Source organism: Muntiacus reevesi, chromosome 5 (assembly GCF_963930625.1).
Source record: "Muntiacus reevesi chromosome 5, mMunRee1.1, whole genome shotgun sequence".
NCBI lineage: Eukaryota > Metazoa > Chordata > Mammalia > Artiodactyla > Cervidae > Muntiacus > Muntiacus reevesi.
The window spans coordinates 90,116,958-90,142,209 of NC_089253.1; the positions used below are offsets into that span (position 1 = coordinate 90,116,958).

The 25,252-nt window shown below is 46.3% G+C and overlaps 1 long non-coding RNA gene across 1 annotated transcript; it reads left to right on the forward strand.

Annotated features, from left to right (window-relative positions):
• Positions 1 to 67: 67 nt before the first annotated feature.
• LOC136169916 (uncharacterized) lies at positions 68 to 19,675 on the forward strand. Its single transcript, XR_010663463.1, has 3 exons — positions 68 to 167; positions 17,068 to 17,183; positions 19,559 to 19,675. It is a non-coding gene; the product is annotated as an uncharacterized lncRNA (long non-coding RNA).
• The last annotated feature ends 5,577 nt before the right edge of the window (positions 19,676 to 25,252 follow it).

The following is a 25,252-nucleotide window of genomic DNA, read 5'->3' on the forward strand; positions in this document are numbered from 1 at the left end:
GGCTATTGGTCAGAGGGCGGACCTGGGCGGAGCGACTGCGCAGCCCGCGAGGGAGAGAAGGGTGGGAGCCGCGGGAGCCAATGCGCTTGGAGTGAGAACCGGCTAAAGCTGCCTGGTCTCTGATCCGGGAGGCTTAGAAACTGGGATTGGCGGAACCCAGCGAGACCGTGAGCCTGGCCTTTATTCATTTTTATAGCCGTTTACTCTGTGATACTTAAAGTGTGTAAAAAAGTATATAAATTACGTATGACAATTCAAGCTCTGTGCTTATCACGCAGTTTATAGGGGAAAAACAAGATCCAAACAGCTTTAACTCCCAGTGGTATCATTTTGTGTTTCTTTGATTTTTCTAGAAATAGCTTTTTGGTCTCTTTTCTGATCATGTCCAGCCCAGACGTATGAACTCCAAGTTTCTGTATCCGAGCTGTTGTTTCTCTATTTGTGTGTCCTTGGGTCATCGTCAAACTTAACCTGACAACTTAACTCCAAGTCTCCACGCTCACGCAGGCCTTCCCTTGCCCCCGTTTGCTGTACATTCTACCTCGTGACTCTATCTAATTTCCTCACATAGGCTTCTGCAGTTTTTTTGTCGTTTTATTTGTGTAAATTGTCCTTCCGCCCCTGGAGTGTAAGCTTCAGGAGTGCAGGGATTTTGTTCCTTTCATTCAGGGTTTTCCCTGAGAAGGTGTCTGCCCCTTGGCAGATACCAAGGTATATGCCTAAGAAAATAATGAATGATGGTCCTGAATAGGACTCCTCACTTCATTCTTCCCCTCCCCCAAACCTGTCTGCCTCTTGTATTTCCTGTCCTGGAAGAAGATGATGCCACCATCTGCACAGCCACCAATGCCAATAACTTTCCTATTACTTTCAACTCCTCTCTCTCTCTCCTCAGCCCACCAGGCACTTCTGTCCTTGGAATTCTCCCAGAGTCATCTCCCTCTCTGTGTTCCTTCCACTGCGCCCGCTGGTTTCAAGTCTTCCTGTCTCTTGCAGCAAAAATCTTCCACCTGTCACAAGCCACCCTTTCATCCCTTTAGCTGGTTGCCCTCCACTCTCATCCCCCTCCAGAGGCACCAGGTACAGACTATACCAACACTTTGTTTTCAATCTCCCAGGGCTGCTAAAAGCAGTACCTCAACCAGACCAGGCTGCTAGCTGTCCTGTGTGTAAACACAGTGAGAGCTTAGGCAGAAGGGAAATTGTGTGCAAACACAGGAGCTAGGTATTTGATTGCTGGGGCTCTTTAAAAACAAGTCTTAAGAGCAGCCATCCAGAATACAAATACGGTGACTACTGCATATTAAAGCCATTACTCCCCCTAGGAGGAAGAAAAATCACATCAGTGCTCCATATATGGGGAGAAATAAGGGAAGAAGGAAATGAGGCAGCAAGGAAAAAAAGAAAGCTGTTTCTTCCTGCTTCCTGGATCTCTCAAATCCCTTGATTCAGTTGCTCAGAAAGTCAATGTTCGTTTTAGCTGAAGATGGTTTATGAGGCATGTGTAGAAAACAGGTAATACAATCATGTTAACCAGGAGGAAGCTGTTCCCATCCTGGTGAGATTCTAAACCCAAGGAGATACATTCTTGGAGCACAACCCTCCATCTTGGCTGCTTTCTCACACAGGTGTCTGAGGCTGGAACCCAGGCTTCTCACCCATAGAAGCATCCTGCCTCCTTCTCTTTCCCTAAGCACTGTCAGTCTAGTCTGTGCCAGACACATAAGTGTGTGTGTGTGCCCAGTTGCTTTAGTCCTGTCTGACTGACTGCGATCCTATGGACTGTAGCCCACCAGGCTCTTCTGTCCAGGGAATGCTCCAGGCAAGAATACTAGAATGGATTGCCACGCCCTTCTCCAGGGGATCTTCTCTGCCCAGGAATCAAACTCACATCTCTTATGCCTCCTGCTTTGGAGGCAGATTCTTTACCACTAGCAACACATAAACAGGCTTCCCCATCCCCTTGTTAATAGTAATGCTGCCTTCATGTTAGAGTTTTCCCAAGGTCTTTCTGTATTCATCTCATTGGATACTCACACTGTATGGCAGCCCTCTTGTTTTCCTTCCCTTTTATGGATAAGCAGGGTAGATTTGCCCAAGGTCACTCAGCTAGTTAGTGGATGATGCAACAACCTTTCATGCCTCCCTGATTTGGAACATGCTGTTGCTTACTATGTCTTCTTCCTCAGTTGGCCAGACTCCTTCTGGACCTTCTGAAACCAGCTCAGAAATCACCTTCTCTGTGAAGTCACCCAATGGAGTGCTTCTTTCTCCTGGTCTTCACTGTTCAGCCTAGACAGCATATTAAAAAGCTGAGATCTCACTTTGCTGACAAAGGTACATACGGTCAAAGCTATGGTTTTTCCAGTAGTCTTGTATAGATGTGAGAGTTGGATCAAAAAGAAGGGTGAGCGCCAAAGAGTTGATTCTTTCCAATTGTGGTGCTGGAGAAGACTCTTAAGAGTCCTTTGGACTGCAAGAAGATCAAACCAGTCAATCCTAAAGGACATAAACCCTGAATATTCATTGGAAGGACTGACGCTGAAGCTGAAGCTCCAATACTTTGGCCTGATGCAAAGAGCTGGCTCATTGGAAAAGACCCTGATGCTGGGGAAGATGAAGGCAAAAGGAGAAGAGGGCAGCAGAGGATGAGATGGTTGGACAGCATCCCTGACTCAATGGACATGAATTTGAACAAACTCCGGGAGATAGTGAAGGACAGGGGAGCCTGGGATGCTACAGTCAATGGAGTTGCAAAGAGTAGGACATGATGGAACAACAACAACACAGCAGCATTCATTCCCTGGTGTATGTGTTGGTGGGAGTGAAGGCTGGGACATTTTCAGAGAGAAATAAATTTCTGACAATATGTTGAAATGCATGTATGCATACATCATTTGATTTCCACGTCAAGGAAAAGAAGCTATCTGGTTCATTTTTTCAATACGTTTTTATTGAGCATTGACTCTGTTCAGAAAAAGCACTTGAGGGACTTCCCTGGCAGTCCAGTGATTAAGACCCCGCTTTCCAATGCAGAGGGTACCTCGTTGGAGAAGTAAGACCCCACATACCTCCGGGTGTGGCCAAAAATTTAGGAAAAAAAAGACATTTGATAGTACAGAATACTCATTCCTGAAAAAAGTTCTTAGCAAACTGGAGCAAGGAATGAAAGGTGTCACAATAAACCTACAGCTGACATCATAATTTTTGGCATAAATCTGCATGCCTGTCCCCCTAAGATGGGCAACAAGAAAAGAAATTTACTCTTACCATTTATTCAAAGTGGTACCTGAGGTCACAGTGCAGTAAGACAAAAAAAAGAAAGAAAAGGCATAAAGATTGTAAAGGAAGACATCTTTAGTCATAGATGATGTAATAGTTTACTAGGAAATCCTAAGGAATCTATATAACAACTGCTAGAACTAATCAGTAAATTTAGCAAGATCAAAGGAGACAAGGTCAGTATACAAAAAAAGAAATACTTCTTTTGCTAGCTACAATCTGAATATGAAATTTAAAAAAATTATTTACAATAGCATCAGAAAACCCCAACAACAATAAAGGAGCCAGGCAGGAAGGAGTACATGATTCTATGAAAAGTGTGAAAGTGTTAGTCTCAGTCGTGTCCGACTCTTTGCAACCCCATGGACTGTAGCCCGCCAGGCTCTTCTGTCCATGGAGTTTTCCAGGCAACAATAGCAGAGTGGGTAGCCATTCCCTTCTCCAGGGGATCTTCCCAACCCAGGGATTGAACCCGAGGCTCCTGCATTGCAGGCAGATTCTTTACCATCTGAGCCACCAGGGAAGGCCACAGGATTCTATATGAGAAATTCTAGAAAAAAACAAAACTAACCTTTAGTGACAGAGAACAGATCAGTACATGCCTGGGGCTAGGGCTGAACTAGGGGCTGGGAAGGGAGTTAATGACAAAGAGGCCAGAGGAACTTCTTGGGGTGATGAAAATGTTCTGTATTCTGGTCAGGGTATATACACTTGTCAAAACTCAAAAAACTTACACTTAAAATGGGTGCATTTTATTGTATGTAAATTATTTCTGAATAATATTAATCAAAAAGAAAAGCAAAGTAAGACAGGCTACATATATGTGTATGTGAAGATCATATCAAGTTTAGAAACGAGAAAGGGCAGACAGATGGTTACACCGAGAGATCCACTTAGACATTGCTGAATTTCAGACATGAACTACTCCCAGACTTGGCGGGGTCTGGAGGAGAGGCTTGTTTGGGTTTTTGGTAACCAAACCTGAGGTATTGGTTTTAAAGGGCCTGAACCTTCCTGCTGACTTATGAACCTGTTTCTTTTTGCTTTCTTCCTCTGACTGTCAGACCTCTAATTGCTTCTTTAATCTTTGTTTTTCTGCAAAAGGGATAGCATTAGAAAAACATTCCACCACTCATCCTACCCCCCAGGGGCTGGGATTTCATTTTTATTTATTTACTTATGTATAGCTGCGCTGGGTCTTCATTGTTGCGCAGGCTTTTCTCTAGTTACGGTGCTACGGCTTCTCATTGCCATGGCTTCTTTTGTTGCAGAGCACAAGCTCTAGGCGCAAGGGCTTCAGTAGTTGCGTCACATGGACTCAGTCTCTGTGACTGAGATTTCATTTCTTTGCAGGAAATTGTAAGGAACATTTCAGTTTTGCAGAGCCTAAGGCTGGGATGGGCCCTGTGCTTTCATGCTAAGTCGCTTCAGTTGTATCTGACTCTGTGCAACCCCATGGACTACAGCCCACCAGACTCTTCTCTCCATGGGATTCTCCAGGCAAGAATACTGGAGGCCCCAAATCCCCACAAATGCTGAAAGGCCTGTGTCTGTCTGGCGGCTGGAGGGAAACAGGGGCTGGTGATGCGATTGGGGGCAAAGGACACACACCCCGCAGGCCTCTCTTCCTCCTTTCCTTTCTCTTTACTACCCCCAGCCTGAGCCGGGTTTCCGGTTACAGCCTAATGAGGCTCTGCAAAGCCAAGCCTTCTTGGTGATGAAAGGCTGTGTTGTTCTGGCTCTGGCAAGAATAATCCACTGCCAGTGGCTCTCTCTCTCCTTGTCCACCAGGCTGGAACCTGTTTTTTCAAACGTTTTGTGAGCTTTGTCCCTACCCCCACGTTTTCCTGACGGTTTCTTAAAAGGAAAGCACCTTAGGTAAAAGGTCAGTTCTGGGAGGCCCAGATTGTTCCCGATATGTTTGGAATAAAACTTGGAACTTGACTGGATGGTCTGTCCGGCTGGGCAGGCACTGCCGGGGTGGATGATGCCCTTTTTCTTCACTCCTCCCCCTCTCCCACTCTTCCCTTTGTCCCAAATTCTGAGAGGCAGTGGAGCATAGGGCTGTGTTGCCCAACTGCCAAGTTACTTAATCTCCCCATGTCACCCCACCTATTTAACAAGGCTAGTTAAGGGACATACTTCAGAGTGGGGGTTCAGAATAAATCTGGGGGTTTCCCTGGTGGCCCACTGGTTCAAAATCTGCCTTCCAGCGCAGAAGACTCAGGTTCGATCTCTGGTCTGGAAACTAAGGTCACACATACTGTTAACTATTGAGCCTGTGCCGCAACAAAGATGCCAAGGGCAGAGACTGAGACACGACGTGGTCAGATAAATAAATGTTAAAATAATAATGATAATCATAATAATTCTGCTAACACTTATTATGTGCCAGACATCGTTCTGAGTCTTTCTGGGACCCTTTCGGTTGGAGCTATGATTTGCATCCCCATTTACTGTGTCATGGGGTAGAGCAGTCACACAGCATGCCTTGCTAGTAACTGACTAAGCTGGAATTTGAACAAAGAGAATGCGATTAACCACCCAGTTGCATGGTCAGAGGTAGGACATATGATGGTTTTAGAGCCCTACCCGTGATCAGCACTGAAAACACAGTAGTTTTTACCAGAATTTGCATCACTATCTATTTACATCCTTTGAAATGCACAAGAACTCTTGTTTCTGATTTAGAAGAGCAGAGTGGGCTTTAAAGAGGAGTTAAGGACATGAAGAAGAGAGGAGGATTATTTGCTGATCACCTGCTATATGCCAGCCTTGTGCAGAGGATGCTATAAACAACTCTTTATCTAAAACCTCAGTGTGTTTCATAAGTCTGGGTTGTTCTGACGATTTTAGAGACATCGGACAGTCCATTCATTGCATGCTAGATGACACTCCAGGCCCAGGGCAGCAGTCCATCCACAGGAACATAACAGTTTTGAATAGCCACACTGTGTGGGATTAAAAAACACTGTGTAAATGGAACTTTTTAAGATGGTGGAGGGACTTCCCCGGAGGTCCAGTGGGTAAGACTCCCAGTAACAGGGGGCCCAGGTTCCATTCCTGGTCAGGGGACTAGATCTCACATTCCCCAACTAAAGATCCCACATGCCACAACTAAGATCCGGCACAGTCAAATAAATAAATATTAAAACAAATAAGATGACTGAAATGCTTTCTATTGTGAATGTATGGTGATTATATTGGTATATGCTGTGATTAAATCTCGTCAAAGTATACACTTTAGATATATAATTTTATTTTAAATTATACTTTAATAAAGTTTAATAAAAAAAGAAGAAAAAAAAAAAAAAAACATTGTGTAAATAGCCTCGTGATCCAGCAAGGTCAGAGTCTGCCACCAAAAGAGGCAGATCCAGATCCAGGTCAGGTTTGGCTGCCAAGGGAGTTAGCCTCTGATTTTCAGGGCATTTTGGAATTTAGAATGATGGTTGAGGGATAGTGGAGTAGTGTTTCACTTCATCCTCCCATCAAGGTTGGGAGGTGGGTATTCCACCCAAGTGGCCAAGCTAAGGACTTTGCCTGAAGTTACAGAGTCTTGAGTGCGACAACAGCAAGATCATTTACACCAGCCAGTTCAGTTCAGTTCAGTCGCTCATTTGTGTTGTGACTCTTTGCGACCCCATGAACTGCAGCACGCCAGTCTTCCCTGTCCATCACCAATTCCTGGAGCTTCCTCAAAGTCATGTCCATCGAGTTGGTGATGCCATCCAGCCTTCTCATCTTCTGTCATCCCCTTCTCCTCCTGCCTTCAATCTTTCCCAGCATCAGGGTCTTTTCAAATGAATCAATTCTTCGCATCAGGTGGCCAAAGTATTGGACTTTCAGCTTCAGCATCAGTCCTTCCAATGAACACCCAGGACTGATTTCCTTTAGGATTGACTGGTTTGACCTCCTTGCAGTCCAAGGGACTCTAAAGAGTCTTCTCCAACACCACAGTTCAAAAGCATCAGTTCTTCAGTGCTCAGCCTTCTTGATGGTCCAACTCTCACATCCATACATGACTACTGGAAAAACCATAGCTTTGACTAGATAGACCTTTGCCAGCAAATGTCTCTGCTTTTTAATATGCTATCTAGGTTGGTCATAGCTTTTCTTCCAAGGAGCAAGCATCTTTTAATTTCATGGCTGCAGTCACCATCTGCAGTGATTTTGGAGCCCCCAAATTTCCATTGTTTCCCCATCTATCTGCCATGAAATGATGGGACTGGATGCCATGATCTTAGTTTTTTGAATGTTGAGTTTTAAGCCAGCTTTTTCACTCCCTTCTTTCACTTTCATGAAGAGGCTCTTTAGTTCCTCTTCACTTTCTGCCATAAGGGTGGTGCCATCTGCATATCTGAGGTTGTTGATATTTCTCCCTGCAATCTTGATTCTAGCTTGTGCTTCATCCAGCCTGGCATTTCACATGATGTGCTCTGTATATAAGTTAAATAAGCAGGGTGACAATATACAGCCTTGATGTACTCCTTTCCAATTTGGAACCAATCTGTTGTTCCATATCCAGTTCTAACTGTTGCTTCCTGACCTGCATACAGATTTCCCAGGAGGCAGATAAGGTGGTCTGGTATTCCCATCTCTTGAAGAATTTTCCAGTTGGTTGTGATCCACACAGTCAAAGGCTTTGGCATAGTCAAGAAAGCAGAAGTAGATGTTTTTCTGGAATTCTCTTCCTTTTTCTATGATCCAACATATGTTGGCAATTTGATCTCTGGTTCCTCTGCCTTTTCTAAAACCAGCTTGAACATCAGGAAGTTCTTGGTTCACATACTATTGAAGCCCGACTTGGAGAATTTTGAGCATTACTTTGTCAGCATGTGAGATGAGTGCAATTGTGTGGTAGTTTGAACATTGTTTGGCATTGCCTTTCTTTGGGATTGGAATGAAAACTGACTTTTTCCAGTCCTGTGGCCACTGCTGAGTTTTCCAAATTTTCTGGCATATTGAGTGCAGCGTTTTCACAGCATCATCTTTTAGGATTTGAAATAGCTCAACTGGAATTCCATCACCTCCACTAGCTTTGTACATAGTGATGCTTCTGAAGGCCCACTGAACTTCACATTCCAGGATGTCTGGCTCTAGGTGAGTGACCACACCATCATGGTTATCTGGGTCATGAAGATCTTTTTTGTACAGTTCTTCTGTGTATTCTTGCCACCTCTTCTTAAAATCTTCTGCTTCTGTTAGGTCCATACTGTTTCTATCCTTTATTGAGCCCATCTTTGCATGAAATGTTCCCTTGGTATGTCTAATTTTCTTGAGATCTCTTGTCTTTCCCATTCTATTATTTTCCTCTATTTCTTTGCATTGATCACTGAGGAAGTCTTTCTTATCTCTCCTTACTATTCTTTGGAATGCCAGTCAGGTCCAGTGCTACCTCATTTAATCCTCCCATCAAGCCATGTCTTCTTATTATACCCATTTTACAGATGAGCAAACTGAGCTTAGGAGAGGTTTAGCAAGCTACCCTGCCTACAGAACGGGAATGCTTTATTAACAAGAGGGGGCAGAAGATAACCATACTCACCCTGGAGTCAGGCCATGTGGGTTCAAATGCCAGAACCTTGGGCAAGTCACTTAACCTCTCTGAGCATGTGTTTCCCAACTATAAAGAGGAGATGGACAATAATAGTGCCTGCTGGGAATTCCCGGGCAGTCCAGTGGTTAAGACTCCATGCTTCCACTTCAGGGGACACAGATTCGATTCCTGGTAAGGACACTAAGGTCCCACACGGCAAGTAGTGCAGCCAAAAAGAAAATAAACAAACAAAAAAATAATGATAGTGCTTGCCTTTCAGGGTTGTGGTGAGGATTACATAAGCTAATTGTCCCTTGGTCATAGAAGCTGCCAGTAAACACGCATATGTGCATGCTAAGTCGCTTCAGTCATGTCTGACTCTGCAAACTCCTGCCAGGCTCCTCTGTCCATGGGATTTTCCAGACAGGAATACTGGAGTGGGTTGCCATTTCCTTCTCCAGGGGATCTTCCCAACCCAGGGGTCGAACTTGGGTCTCCTACATTGCAGGCAGACTCTTTACCCTCTGAGCCACCAGTAAGACTATAAACCCATAAGGATTTAAGCTACACTGATTGGTGGGGGTGGCTGGCAGTTGCAAAGGCTGTTAAGTGAGAGACTGTGAGAAGTGCGGTCTGGGTTCTTGTCCACAGGGTGGGGCTCTGAACTGGGGAGAGGTTCTTGTTCTCCTCAACTTAGTACCTGAGACTGACTGTGCTGACCTCTGAGGGATGCTGGGCCAGGAGTATCAACATGGATGCAGCCATCCCAGGGAGAGGCGACGGTGTCTAGACACAAAGCAACTTCCAACCACTGAAGAGTTGGGCTGAGCAGGAAGGAGAGACAAGGCAGACACTACTCATTCATTCATTCATGCAACTAATACTGATTTGCCCCCTACTCTGTTGCAGAGCTGAGCATAGCAGAAGGCATCTTTAGGGGCTAAACTTTTGAGAGTCCTGCATGCCTGGGGCTTCAGTCTCTTGGAGACCTGATGATTCACGGGTAATGAACTAAGTCAGAGAACTAAAATCCCACAAACTGCGTGACATGGCCAAAAAAAAGTGTGGACCCAACGTAGATGACCTAGAGCCTGGGTGCTCATCTCAACATTAACACTGATGACCACAAATGTCAGAGCCCAGTGGGGACCCCGTCACCCTTTTGTGAAATCCTTCACCCATGTAAGCAAACGGGAGAAATGCGCTGAGAACTCCCCTTGGAGAAGCTGAGAGAAGAGCTCTTTATCTCGATGCAGTTTCAGCTCAGTTGTAATTGACAAAATTGGGGGGAAAACTGCTCTCTCTGGCTTCCTGTGGGACCTCAGGGAGTTGGTAGGTGGGGGATATGGGAGCAGGGCTGGGAGTCCCAGCAGGTCCCTGCAGACGTGCAGGGGGGCACAGGTGCCCGTGTATCCTTGGATTATCCTTCGGGCTCTGATGGTCACTTCTCAATGGGCTTTTGTCCTGGGCCTACTTGCCCAGGGAGGTGGAACCAAGGCATGCTTCAGAGGCCAAAGGGGTGATGTGCCAGCAATTCCAGGGCTTGAAGGATTCATTAGCTCCTGGAAATTATCCCATGTTTGCAGTCCTCCCAGGGAGCTGGCTCTGGTTGCAAGCCTGGCAGTCTCACAGTCTAAGCAGGGGCCGAGCGGGGCTGCTGCCCTGGGCCCAGGTCAGGGGGAGGTGGCAGTTCTTAAAAAACAACCCAGGATCCTAACTAACCTTTATTTTTTTTAATATGTATTTTAAAAATTTGTTTGTCTATGCCAGGTCTTAGTTGTGGCATGTGGGATCTTTAGTTGTGGCATGAAAGTCTCAGTTGCGGCATATGGGATCTCGTTCGCTGACCACAGGTCGAACCTAGGCCCCCTGCATTGGGAGTACAGAGTCTTCACCACTGGGCCTCCAGGGAAGTCCCCTAGCTAACCTTTATAAAGCACCTGGTCTTGTGTGGACTCATTCAACTGTCCCCAGATCCTGTGAGGTGAAGACTGCTCTTCTTGTTCCCATTTTACAGAGGAGGAGACCGAGGCACAGAGGTTTTGAACCAAGGTAGTTGAGCTCCAGAGTCCATGTTCCAACCCTCCCAGGACTGGATTAGGGACTCTCAGCAGAATGCATCCCCATTCTTTCTCCCTGACCTGTAAGCCACCTTCCCACTGATCACTCCTCTTTGTGCTGACTGGTAAATCTGTTACCAGTGAAGGGGGAGGAACGCAGGGGTAGGGAAGGAAGACAGACTGGGTTCTTACCAGAAGGACTTTGGCTGCCATGGCCGTGACCATCAAAGTTAGTAACAGCTGAGCACGTCACTGTGTGTCGTGCTACTTAACGGGCTGTATAACTTGGGTTGAGTTATCTGACTTTCCTCTTTTATAAAACGAGGCTTATAGTACTTACTTCACCAGGTTGTTCAGAATCTCCCCCACGCATACTGTCTCTCACAGGTGGCTCAGTGGTAAAAAGTCTGCCTGCCCATGCAGGAGATACAGGTTCAATCCCTGATCTGGGAAGATCCCACATGCCGCAGAGCAATTGAGCCTGTGCGCTACCACTACTGAGCCTGTGCTCTAGAGCCTGGGAGCCACGATAACCGAGCCCACAGTTCCTAGAGCCTGTGCTCTGCAACCAGAGAAGCCACTGCAATGAGAAGCCTGAGCACCGCAACAAAGAGTAGTCCCTGCTCCCTACCACTAGAGAAAGCCTGCATATAGCAGTGAAGACCCAGTGTAGCCAAAAATAAATAAATAAATAAAAAGAAGGACATTGTCACCCGCAGGTTGTTTTCTAGGTATAAGATCGGTTCGGGTGCACCCCAGTGTTCATCGCAGCACTGTTTATAATTGCCAGGACATGGAAGCAACCTAGATGCCCATCAGCAGACGAATGGATAAGGAAGCTGTGGTACATATACACCATGGAATATTACTCAGCCATTAAAAAGAATTCATTTGGATCAGTTCTAATGAGATGGATGAACCTGGAGCCCATTATACAGAGTGAAGTAAGCCAGAAAGATAAAGACCATTACAGTATACTAACACATATATATGGAATTTAAAAAGATGGTAACAATAACCTTATATGCAAAACAGAAAAAGAGACACAGATGTACAGAACAGACTTTGGGACTCTGTGGGAGAAGGCGAGGGTGGGATGTTCTGAGAGAATAGCATTGAAACAAGTATACTATCAAGGGTGAAACATCACCAGCCCAGGTTGGATGCATGAGACAAGTGCTCAGGGCTGGTGCACTGGGAAGACCCAGAGGGATGGGATGGGGGGGGAGGTGGGAGGGGGGATCGGGATGGGGAACACATGTAAATCCATGACTGATTCATGTCAATGTATGGCAAAAACCACTACAATATTGTAAAGTAATTAACTTTCAACTAATAAAAATAAATGAAAAAAATAAAAAAAAAAAAGATCGGTTCGGGGCTTAATGGAGTCATTGTGATTTTTTTTTTTTTTTTTTTTTTACATAACTTCTACCTGAATTCCTTCTGATCTGGGCACTAGGAACTCAAATAAGAAAAAGAAATGGTCCCCACCCATCACAGAGCTCAAATTCCAGCAGAGGTGACTGTGAATAAACAAAGGATCAAATGGTCCGTGAAGTTAAATTATTACCTCGTGTCCCACTCCATGAAGGAAACAAGTGGGGTGCTGTGATGGTAAATTGTTTTAAGTATCTAACATTCATTTCAGAGAGGATGGTCAGGGAAGGCCTGTCTGCAGAAGTGGTATTAGGCTAGATGTGGAGGATGCAAAGGAGCTAGACGTGTGAGAGCCTGGGTAGAGTGTCCCCACCAGCGACACAGCAGGTGCAAAGGCTCTGAGGTGAGAGTGAGCTTGGATTTGTGAGAAACTGGAACAAGGAGGCCTGGGTGGCTGGAGTCTTGTCAGAAGGGGAGGGGAGATGCCAGGTCAGCACCAGGCCAGACAGGCTGTGTGCACAGACATGGACTTCAGGATCTGGTTTTACCCCACCCACACCCCTAGTCTGGGGATTGTCCTGCAGCAACCTACACTCTGAATACATCCTAGAACTTCACTAATTCAAGCTCCATGAGTGTAGCAGTGCAGACATGGCTGAACCACACACTCAGGGAGATGCAGGCTCTCTGACAGCATTTACAAGACCATGAAGGGGATGCTGATGGGGATGCTGAGGGGATCTTGCAGGCCCTTCATGCTTTGGTCCCAGAGCCTGTGTTTCTGGAAATACAACTGATTTGAGATCCTGAAAAGCACCCCTTGCTGCAAAACTCCACATCAAGATGAAGCACAAAGGAGAACTTTAAAAACATAAAATCAGTTATTCTCTGATTCATTTATTTAAAAAAAATTTTAATAAACCCTTTTAAAAAATATTTATATTTTTGTATATGGTCTTTTTAAAAAATACTTTTATCATCTTACATTTTTAGTTTATTTATTTATTTATTTTTGACTGCACTGGATCTTCAGTGCTGTGCACGGGCTTTCTCTAGTTGCAGTGAGGTGGGGCGGCTACTCTTCGTTGCGGTATGTGAGCTTCTCATTGCAGTGGTTTCTCTTGTTGCAGAGTGCAGGCTATTAGGCACTCGGGCTTCAGTAGCTGTGGCTCGCAGGCTTAGTTCCTTCATGGCATGTGAGAACTTCCCAGAGCAGGGATTGAATCCATGTCCCCTGAATTGACAAGTGGATTCTTAACCACTGGACCACCAGGGAAAGTGAAAGTCATTCAGTCGTGTCTGACTCTTTGTGACCCCATGGACTATACAGTCCATGGAATTCTCCAGGCCAAAATACTGGAGTGGGCAGCCTTTCCCTTCTCCAGGGGATCTTCCCAATCCAAGAATTGAACCCAGGTCTCCTGCACTGCAGGTGGATTATTTACCAGCTGAGCCACCAGGGAAGCCCATACCGCCAGTACCACCAGGGAAGCCCTCAAAATATTTTATGTATTTATTTATTTGACTGTGCTGAATCTTAGTTGCAGCATGCAGGATGTTGAGCTGTGGCATGGGAACTCTTAGTTGCCCCATGTGGAATCTAATCCCTCAACTGGGGATCGAACCTGGGTCCCCTGTCTTGGGAGCACAGAGTCCCAGCCACTGGACAATCAGGGAAGTTCTGCCAAAACAGAAATTTTGTCCCCACTAAACACTAACTCTCCATTCACCCCCAGAGCCCGTGGTAACCACTCTTCTACTTTTTGCCTATGAATTTGACTATTCTTAAGTACTTTGTATGGACTTCCCTGGTAGCTCAGCTGGTAAAGAATCCACTTGCAATATAGGACACCCCAGTTCAATTTCTGGGTCGGGAAGATCCCCTGGAGAAGGGAGAAGCTACCCACTCCAGTATTCATGGACTTCCCTGGTGGCTGAGACGGTAAAGAATCCACTTGCAATGCAGGAGACACGAGTTTGATCCCTGGGTTGGGAAGATCTCCTGGAGGAGGGCATGGCAACCCACTCCATTATTCTTGCCTGGAGAATCCCCATGGACAGAGGAGCCTGGCAGGCTACAGTCCATGGGGTCACAGAATCAGACACAACTGAGTGACTGAACACAGCACAGCGCAAGTACTCTGCATACATGAAATCGTGCAGCATTTGCCTTTTTCCGACTGGTGTATTTCACTCAGCATCGTGTCCTCAGGGTTGGTTGTTTTTGTTGGTCCTTCTTTTTGAAGGCTACATGATAGTCCTTTGTGTGTCGGTACCATATTCTGTTTACCTGTTTATACACTGATGGTCACTTGGGTTGCTTCTACCTTTTGGCTTTTGTGAATGAAATTGTTCTGAATTTGGGTGTATACATAAATGCCTGTTTAAAATGCAGACAACTTTCAGTTCTCTGGGGCATTCCACAGAAGTAAAATTGATGGATCATGTGGTTCTATTTTTAATTCTTTGAGAAACTGCCATATTGTTTTCCATAAAATGTTGAGAAATCTCCAGGGGTCTATCAAGAGGGAATCATGGCTACCCTTCAATAGTTGGCCAAACTTTACAGTCAGAATGTTTGACATGAGGAGGTTGAAGAAATAAGGGTGCAGGGGACCCCCTAGGGCCCAGCACCTCCGTGAAGGTGGATTTTAACATATGCGTGTGTGTTGAGTCGATTCAGTCATGTCCAACTCTTCGTGACCTTATGGATTGCAGACCTCCAGGCTCCTCTGTCCATGGGATTCTCCAGGCAAAAATATGGAATGGGTTGCCGTGCGCTTCTCCAAGAGATCTTCCCAACACAGGGATCAAACCTGCATCTTTTACATCTCCTGCATTGACAGGCGGGTTCTTTACCACCAGAGCCACCTGGGAAGCCAGGATTTTAACATAACTGCCAGTAAAATCAGGGGATGAAACTTGTCTGTTCATCTGGACTCAAGGAGGAAGAGGAAAAGAGCTCCTCTGAAAACTTGTGCCCACAGGCCTGCCTTCATGTGAGTCTGGAGTTTGAATTTATGCCACCTTTGTGATCCAGAAAGAACCAAAGGGGAGGGACTTCCATACTGGTCCGGTGGTTAAGACTCCGTGATCCCAATTCATGTTGTCTTGGATTCGATCCCTGGTCAGGGAACTAGATCCCAACATGCCACAACTAACACCTGGCACAGCCAAAAAGAAAAAAAAGAACTAAAGGGGAAATTTATGTTTGCCTTTCAGTTCAGTTCAGTTCAGTCGCTCAATCAAGTCTAACTCTTTGTGACCCCATGGACTGCAGCATGCCAGGCCTCCCAACTCCTGGAGTTTACTCAAACTCATGTCCGTTGAGTCCATGATGCCATCCAACCATCTCATCCTCTGTCATCCCCTTCTCCTCCTTCCTTCAATCTTTCCCAGCATCAGGGTCTTTTCCAATGAGTCAGCTCTTCACATCAGGTGGCCAAAGTATTGGAGTTTCAGCTTCAGCATCAGTCCTTCCAATGAATATTCAGGACTGATTTCCTTTAGGACGCACTGGTTGGATCTCCTTGCAGTCCAAGGGACTCTGAAGAGTCTTCTCCAACACCACAATTCAAAAGCATCAATTCTTCAATGCTCAGCTTTCTTTATAGTCTAACTCTCACATCCATACATGTTTACCTTTGCTTTTCCTCAAATTAGGGCCTGTGAGAAGGCCCTGGGTTGGGCCAGTCGGTGTGGGAGGTGTTCACAGGTGGGGCAGAGAGGTGAGCAGGGAGAAGAAGGAAATGGGGTGCCAAGGAGCTGTTACTCACGTGGGGATGTGGGGCCAGACCCTGAGGGTACCCCAGCGAGAGTGAATGGGACGAAGCTCAGAATGTCCCTGAGGGGGGTGGTGGCTGGGCATCTCTCCATCAAAGTGACTCTCAGGGGACCAGCTCCTGGTTCCCTCTGAACGTGTGTCCCCACAGCCCAGAAATGTCCTCATCCTCACAGAGGATTCCAGAAGCCACGGGGGCCTACTGGGAAGTGTCCAGCATGACATGGGGCTGGTAGGGGAGATGCAGATGAATCCCAGACAGTGTTTAATCCATTAAGTTCAGTCATCCTGGGAGCAGTGTTGGAGGGTCTGGCAGAGGCCTCACACCCTCAACCCTGACTCTGCAGAATTCCCATCCTAAGGTGGCCAGCTGAATGCAAGCCCAAATCCATCGGGGCTTCCCTGGCAGTCCAGTGGTTGAGACCCCACGCTCACATTGCAGGGGACATGAGGCTCAATTTCTGATGCGGGAACTGATCACACATGTGGTGTGTGTGTGTGTGTGCTCAGTTGGGTCCAGCTCTTTTGTGACCCCATGGACTGTAGCCTGCCAGCCTCCTCTGTCCACGGGTTTTCCCAGGCAAGAATACTGGAGTGGGTTGCTCTTTCCCCCTCCAGGGGATCTTCCTGACCCAGGGATCAAATCCACGTCTCCTGTGCCTCCTGCACTGGCAGGTGGATTCTTTAACACTTGAGCTACCTGGGAAGCCCTCCCACATGCTTTGAGGTGTGGAGGGAAAAAAAAACCCCACAATCTACCCTGGGAGCATCACCAGATTCTTCTTCCATGTGACACGGTCATGTCCCCATGCTTTTGTACTTGCCATACCCTCTCCCTGGGATTCTTTTCCCTTTCCCTGGTGTAAAGTAACCTTAAATGTCACCTCCTCTCCTGGGGGAGCCCTGCTGCTGTCCTCCCCACCCCCTCAGCATTCCTCCCTCTGCACCCCTAGGGACACCCTAGGACGCTTCAGCTGGATGTCCCAGGGAGAAGCATTTGTTTACACTTGTCTTTCCTGCTATAGTGTTCGCAGCTCATCCTGTGCCCAGCCCAGGAAGTACAAGTAAAATGAGTAGATAGCAGAGTTGTGAAAGATGCTGACCTGCCCCGACCTCCTTCTCATCCATCTAATCGACAAGGGTGAGTATTGCTATGGAAAAACTGGTCAACTTAGTTTCAGTAAGTAGCTCTGTACCCATGAAAAGAATAACACTTCTTTAAAACAGTCTGTGAATTTTATGGAACTTCCCCGGTTTGATCCCTGGTCAGGGAACTAAGATCCCACATGCTGTTCTGTGCCGCCGTAAGATTAAAAAAGAAGTCTATGAATTTTAGACCAGATCTCCATTTAAAGTGTTTTTGTTTTAAACTGAGGTGAGATTCACCTCCCGTTTAGTGTAGAGTGAGGTTTTTGCTTTTTAGCTTACTTTAATTGATGCATAGTTGATTTACAACATTGTGTTGATTTCTGCTGTATGGCAGAGTGATTCAGTTATATTCATTAATACATATTCAATACATACACAGACTTTTTTTTCATATTCTCTTCTATTATGGTTTCTCACTGGGTATTCAGTATAGTTCCCTGCGCTATACTGTAGGATCTCGTTGTTTACGCATGCGCTCAGTCACTCAGTGGTATCCGACTCTGCGGTCCAATGGACTGTAGCCCACCAGGCTCCTCTGTCCATGGAATTCTCTAAGCAAGAATCCTGGAGTGGGTTGCCATTTCCTTCTACATGGGATCTTCCTGACCCAAGGATTGAACCCGCATCTCTTGTGTCTCAGTTCTTTACCTCTAGTGCTATCTGGGAAGCCCCTGTTTATCCAAAGAGGGAGGTTTTAAACGCGCTTCTTGGTTTGGGGCATGCACCCGCCGACTTGATACTGCCTCCCTTCTTTCTCTGTGCATCCCTGGGAGACTGGCTGGTCCTGGCAGTGGTCCCGGGAACTTGCTGTACTGTGAGGTTGGCGATATTTCCTCCCTCAAGCTCTGTCCTCTCACTCCTAGGGCTTTGCTCCTGGGGGAGCACAGAGGAGCTCGGCTGGTGCTCTAGGATAAGCCTGGGGTTGCCAGCACTACTTTAGCAACCACAGGGATGAGCCAGGCTTCCAGTGGAGGAGCAGAGCTGGCACTTCTCTCCTGCTTGTTAGGGACACCGCACCGGGACTTGGCTCCCATCTGTGCCCTTACAGGCAGCCCCACAGTCATGGATCAGATTTCCATTCCCAGAACTTTAGAAGCAGATTTGGGTCACAAGTCACAAGTCTTGAGTGATGAGTAAACTGGTAAAGTGAATTTAAGTGAATATTTTCATTCCAGAATCAACTTTCCAGGGTGGAGGTGGAGTTACCCATCCTGCAGAAATAGCCAATCTTATTTTTCCCTTCTTTTTTGGCCATGCTGTACAGCGTATGGGATCCTAGTTCCCTGACCATGGATCAAACTTGCATCTCCTGCAGTGGAGGTGCAGACCCCTAACCATTAGACCACGAGGGAAGTCCTGCCATATTTTGAAAAAAAAAAATTGACATGTAGTTGATTTTAGGCTTCCCTGGTGGCTCAGTCAGTAAAGAATCTGCCTTTAATGCAGGAGACCTAAGTTTGATCCCTGGGTCAGGAAGATCCCCTGGAGAAGGAAATGGCAATCCACTCTAGTATTCTCGGCTGGGAAATCCCATGGATAGAGGAGCCTGGAGGGCTACAGTCTGTGGGGTTGCAAAGAGTTGGACACGACTTAGTGACTAAACCACCAACCACCACAGTTGATTTACAATGTGTGTGTGTTTCTTTTTTTGGTTTGTTTTGCTTTTGTTTGTGGCTGTGCTGGGTCTTCACTGCAGAAAGTAGGCTTCTGTACTGTCTAGTTGTGGCAAGTGGACTTAGTTGCCCTGCAGCATGTGGAACCTGAACTCCCCAACCAGGGATCGAACCCGAGTCCCCTGCATTGGAAGGTGGACTCTTAACCACTGGACCACCAGAGATATTCCTGTTGTGTTAGTTTGTGTGATATATTCTTTTTAAAATATTCTGTCCCATTATGGTTTATCAGAGGATACTGAATATAGTTCCTTATGCTATACAGCAAGACCTTGTTGTTTATCCATCCTATCTATAATGGTCCAGATCTGTTAATCCCGAACTCCCAATCCATCCCTGCCACCCTCTCCCTCCCCCTGGACAACAAGCGCACAGCAAGTCTGTACTCTAAGTCTGCTTCTGTTTCTCAGCTAAGTTCACTTGTGTCATATTTTAGATTCCACTTTTAAGTCATATCATACAGTATTTGTTTTTCTCTTTCTGCTTTACTTCCCTTAGTATGATAATCTCTAGGTCCATCTGTGTTGCTGCAAGTGGCATTATTTCATTCTTATTCATGGCTGAGTAGTTTTCCATTGCGTATGTATGCCACATGTTCTTTATCCATTCATCTGTTAGTGGACATTTAGGTTGTTTGCATATCTTGGCTGTTGTGAATATTGGAAGGAACCCATCTTAACTTCGATTTTTGTAGCTCAGATATGATGTCAAGAATCATATCCATCTGGCTTCCCTGGTGGTCCAGGGGTTAAGAATCTGCTTGCCAATGCAGGCGACATGGGTTTGACCCTTGCTCCAGGAAGATTCCTACATGCCACTTGGCAACTAAGCCCCTGTCCACTACTACTGAGACCCGGGTGCCTGGAGCCCATGTTCCACAGCAAGAGAAGCTACCGCAAAGAGAAGCACGAGCACTGCAACAAAGAGTAGCCCCTGATCACCACAGCTAGAGAAAGCCCTCGTGCAGCAAGGAAGACCCAGGAAGCCCAGCCAAAAATAAATGAAGAAACATGTAATCAAATAAATCTTAAAAAAAAAAGACTCATATCCATCAACAAGGGGTGGAAACAGAGGAACCCTGATGAATCTGTTAGACTCTGGGTCATTTTATTACATATTTGGCTTGATGAATTTTTTGAAAAATTAAAATAAAGGTCATCAAACTACAACCTTAAGGTCTGTTTTTGTATAGCCCAGAAGCTAAAAATTCTTTTTATACTTTTAATTCTTTTGGCTGTGCTGAGTCTTTGTTGCTGTGAGAGGACTTTCCCTAGTTGCAGAGCTTGGGCTTCTTACTGTGGAGGCCTTTCTTGTTGCTGAGCATGGACTTTTGGTGCCCAGGCTTCTGTAGTTGTGGTGCATGGGCGTAGTTGCTCCCTCGCATGTGGAATCTTCCCAGACCAGAGATTGAATCCATGTCCCCTGCATTGGCAGGCAGATTCTTAACCGCTGGACCACGAGGGAAGCTTTATTTTTACTTTTTTGATTTTGTTTTAAATTGTATTTTTTTCTTGGCCACATCATGTGGCTTGCTGGATCTCAAGTTCGCTAGGATTCTCTGGGAATCCCTAGTTGCCCGACTAGGGATTGAACCCATGTCCTCTGCATAGGGAGCACGGAGTCTTAACCACTGGACCATCAGGAAGTCCTGGTTTTTACATTTTTTAAAGGATTGGGAAAGAATCACCAGGATAATAATATTTCATGACAGGTAAAAACTACAGAAATTTAAATTTCTGTGTCCTTCAAGTTTTGTTGGGGCAAAGCCCTGCCCATTTATTTACATAGTGCTCATGGCTGCTGCTTTCCCTATGTAGGCAGAACCGTGTAGTAGAGACATAGAAGGGATGGCTATAAAGCTGAAAATAGTTACTGTTTGGTGCAGAAAGTTCACTGAGCCTTGGGTTGTGATATTGGAGATAAAGGAGTTAATGATACTGCCTCACCCGGTACAATGCACCCTACACTGAGCATTACTTACACTGAAGGAAGGAAGGAATGGATGCTGGGAATGAGCAAGATTGCTTGGTCTCACACGGATGTTTCAAAGCTCTTGTTACCAGATCCAGGTTCCCCCCACTCCCTAGCTGGCTCAATGATAAAGAATCCACCTGCTAATGCAGAAGACACAGGAGACGTGTGTTCGACCGCTGGTTCGGGAAGATCCCCTGGAGTAGGAAATGGCAACCTCCTCCAGTATTCTTGCCTGGAAAGTTCCATGGACAGAGGAGCCTGGTGGGCTACAGTCCATAGGGTCACAGAGTCGGACACAACTGAGTCGGACCCACTCACCCCAGATCCAGGCTGCACCAACATCAAACCCCGAAGGGAGACATGGTGGTCATGGCCTCCAGAAGCCCACACACTTCTGAACAACGAGGGTTGTACCAGGGTGATGAGATTTTCGGCATCAGGAAACTGCTCCCTGACCAGTCACCCAGGAACCCACCCACCCTTCTCAGGAATTCACCCCTCCCATCCTGGTGGGTGTCAATGCCACTCCTTATTCTCAAATGTCAGATTACCTAATGTCTCGGTCTGCTTGGGCTGCCTGAACAAAGTACCAGACCGGGTGGCTGCAACCACAGAAATGGATTTTCTCATAGTTTTGCAGGCCGAGAATCCAAGATCAAGGTGCTGAAGGTTTGGTTTCTCCTGAGGCTTCTCCCCTAGGCCTGCAGACAGCCAATGTCTCCCTGTGTCCTCAGCCGGTCTTCCCTCCCTGGTGTCTCTCTCTCTTAGGATTTGAGCCCATCTGTATGACCTCACTTAACCTTAGTCACATCTTTAAAGGCCCTGACTGCAAATACAGTCACGTGCTGAGGTCCTAGCAGTTATGGTTTCTGAAACCGAGTCTACCTCAAAACTGAGAAAACTGAAACTGAGTTTTCCTGCCGAGTTTATGATTAACCTCACTTTCCAAAACTTTATTCTCTTTCTTGTCTGTTCCCCGTTCCCCTCAGGATTGAGGAGTATCTAAGAAAAGTGGGGAATTGAAACTAAGCAGGGCTCTCCGGCGTCCCCCTGGGAACAACGGTACCTCCACTGTCTCTTGTTTCTTGTTTGTAGAAAAAAGACTTTAGTCTCCTAGGCTTTCCCTGAGTTCCAAAGAGCAGATCCAGCAGTTAATGATTAGGACAATAAAGTCCCAGGACTCCTAGTTCCTCCTGAAGGGACAGAGATAACGATCTGACCCAACTCTGAGTTGTTCTGCATAAACTCAGACCCCACCTAGTGGAGGATGGTGATGACATGCTGACCACAAGCACCAGACCCCAGACTGGTTGGAACCAGAAGGTTGGAGGCTGAGATTCCCATTCATCACCCTATTGTCACACCACCAACCAATCAGAAGAAGGTCCATGATCAGCCATCCTACCCCCTAACACTGTCTTTAGTGTCACGCATTCAAAAAACTAAGATCATGATATCCAGTCCCATCACTTCATGGCAAATAGAAGGGGGAAAAGTAGAATCAGTGACAGATTTTATTTTCCTGGGCTACAAAATCACTGTGGATGGTGATTTTAGCTACGAAATTAAAAGATGTTTGCTTTTTGGAAGGAAAGACATGACAAACCTAGACAGTGTATTAAGGAGCAGAGACAAAACTTTGCCGACAAAGGTCCATGAAGTCAAAGCTGTGGTTTTTCCAGTGGTTATGTACAGATGTGAGAGTTGAACCATAAAGAAGGTAGAGCACCAAAGAATTGATGCCTTTGAATTGTGGTACTGGAGAAGACTCTTGAGGCTCCCTTGGACTGCAAGGAGGTCAATCCTAAAAGAAGTCAACCCTGAATATTCATTGGAAGGACTGATGCTGAACCCGAAGTTCCAGTACTTTGGCTACCTGATGGGAAGAGCTAACTCATTGGAAAAGACCCTGATGCTGGGAAAGGTTGAGGGCAGGAGAAGGACATGACAGAGGGTGAGATGTTTGGATGGTATCACTGACTCAATGAACATGAGTTTGAGCAAACTCTGGGACATAGTGAAGGACAGGGAAGCCTGGTGCACTGCAGTCCTTGGTGTTGCAAGAAGTTGGACTTAGCGCCTGAACACCACCACCACCACTGTCCTTAAAAACCCTTGCTGTCAGAGAGTTTGAGTCTTTTAATCATGAGCTGCCCATTCTCCTTGGTGCTCTGCAAACAAATCTTTCTTTGCTCCAGAATCTCAGGTGCTTTGTTTTGTTTGGCCCCACTGTGCAGTCCTGATGCTGAAGCTGAAACGGAAACTCCAATACTTTGACCACCTGACGCAAAGAACTGACTCACTGGAAAAGACCTTGATGCTGGGGAAGATTAAAGGCAGGAGGAGAAGGGGATGACAGAGGATGAGATGGTTGGATAGCATCACTGACTTCATGGACATGAGTTTGAACAAGCTCCGGGAGTTGGTGATGGACAGGGAAGCCTGGCCTGCTGCAGTCCATGGGATTGCAAAGAGTTGGACATGACTGAGCGACTGAACTGAACTGTGCAGCAAGAACACAGACTTGGGTTTGACAATTTCAACATGAATTTTGGGGAGACATGATTCAACCCATGTCACTTAATTTTCTTGATTTTGTTTAAATCAGAATGTGTCTGGGGATTTCCCTGGTAGTCCCATGGTTAAGAATCTACCTTGCAATGCAGGGGACACAAGTTAAATCCCTGGTTGGGGAAATGAGATCCTACTTGCCCGGTAACAAATAAGCCTGGGCACAATAAGTAGAGAGTCTATGTGCTGCAATGAAAGATTCTCCGAGGGCTTTCCTGGTGGCTCAGTGGTAAAGGATCTGCCTGCCAGTGCAGGAGACATGGGTTCGGTCCCTGATTCAGAATGATCCCACATGCCTCAGAGCAACTAAGCTCGTGCACCACAATATTGAGCCCGTGCTCTGGAGCCTGAGAGCCATAACTATTGAAGCCTGTGTGCTGTAGAGCCTGTGCTCTGCAACAAGAGAAGCCACAGCAATGAGAAGCCAGTGCATTGCAACTAGAGAGTAGCCCCCATTCTTTGAAATTAGAGAAACGTATGCACAGCAAGAAGACCCAGGACAGCCAAAACTTAAAAATAAATAAATATTTAAAAAAAAAAAAGATTCTGCCAGCCCCAACTAAGTCTTGACACCAGCAAATAAATTATTTTATTTAAAATAATGTATTAAAATTATAATTTATAAAAAAATAATTATATTAAAAAAGTGTAGCTGCTCTGGAACCCTGTCAGGCAGCATGGAAGGGAAATTCACTCTCAGGTATTACTGCAGCTCTGGCCTCCTGCCTTCCCGCCTGCAGAGATGCTGAGGGTCTCTGGAGGCCATTGAGACCGTAGGAGGCAGGACCCCTGGAACTTCCCTCCTCATTGGTCGGTGCTGATCTGCCCTTGTCCTAGCTGCCCACTTCCAGATGAAGCTGGGAGCCCCACTCCCACCTGCCCCCACATCCTCCAGGCGCTTGTTCCCCTGGGGCCCCCAAGGATACAGATCAGCCCTCAGTTTGCCCCTTCCCTGCCGGCCCCTCCCTCAGCCCCCAGCTGCACGCAATTCAATTCTTTCCTGAGCCTAAGAAGACTCTGAATTTGGCCTCAGAGCAGAGAATTCTAAGGGTCCAGCCTGAAAACCCAGTTGGTCTGTCTTAAGGAGGAAGGGAGGGAGGGACAAATAGCTGGGTTCTTTTTTCCAAGAGTAGGGAAACCAAATGCTCACCTTCCATAGTTTAGTAGATGATGCTGGCACATTCAAGCTCTCTGCCCTCCACTGGGCCTTCTCTCAGCAGTGGCCTCTGCAAATCTCTATTCCGCTCGGAACCACCCCCCTCCCACCCCCCCACCCCCACTCCCATCCCTCCACCCCCTCCCCTGCTGACCTTAAATGACGCCAGCTTGTCTACCTCCTTAAACTCCCATAACTTCCTGACAGGTATTCTTGCACATGGCACCATCCCTTCTCCCCTGCTTCCTGAGAGGTGGAAAGGGGTCTTCCTGCCCGAGGCCAAGTGCTCCCCACCCTCTTCCAGCTCCATCAGTGGCCCCTCCTTATACATTTTAGGTTTTTTTTTTTAAATAAAGTTTTATGTTTGGTGGTGGTTTAGTTGTTAAGTCCTGTCCTGACTTTTGCGACCCCATGGACTGTAGCCTGCCAGGCTCCTCTGTCCACGGGATTCTCCAGGCAAGAATACTGGAGTGGGCCACCATTTCCTTCTCCAGGGAATCTTCCTGACCCAGGGATTGAACCCGGGTCTCTTGCACTGTTTATGTTTAGAATCATTGATGATTTACAGAAAAGTATACAGAGACTTTTCGTATACAACCCCCTCACCCAGTTGTATACTATTATTAACTAAAGTTCACACTTTATTCAAATTCCCTTAGTTTTTACCTAATGTCCTTCTTCTGTTTC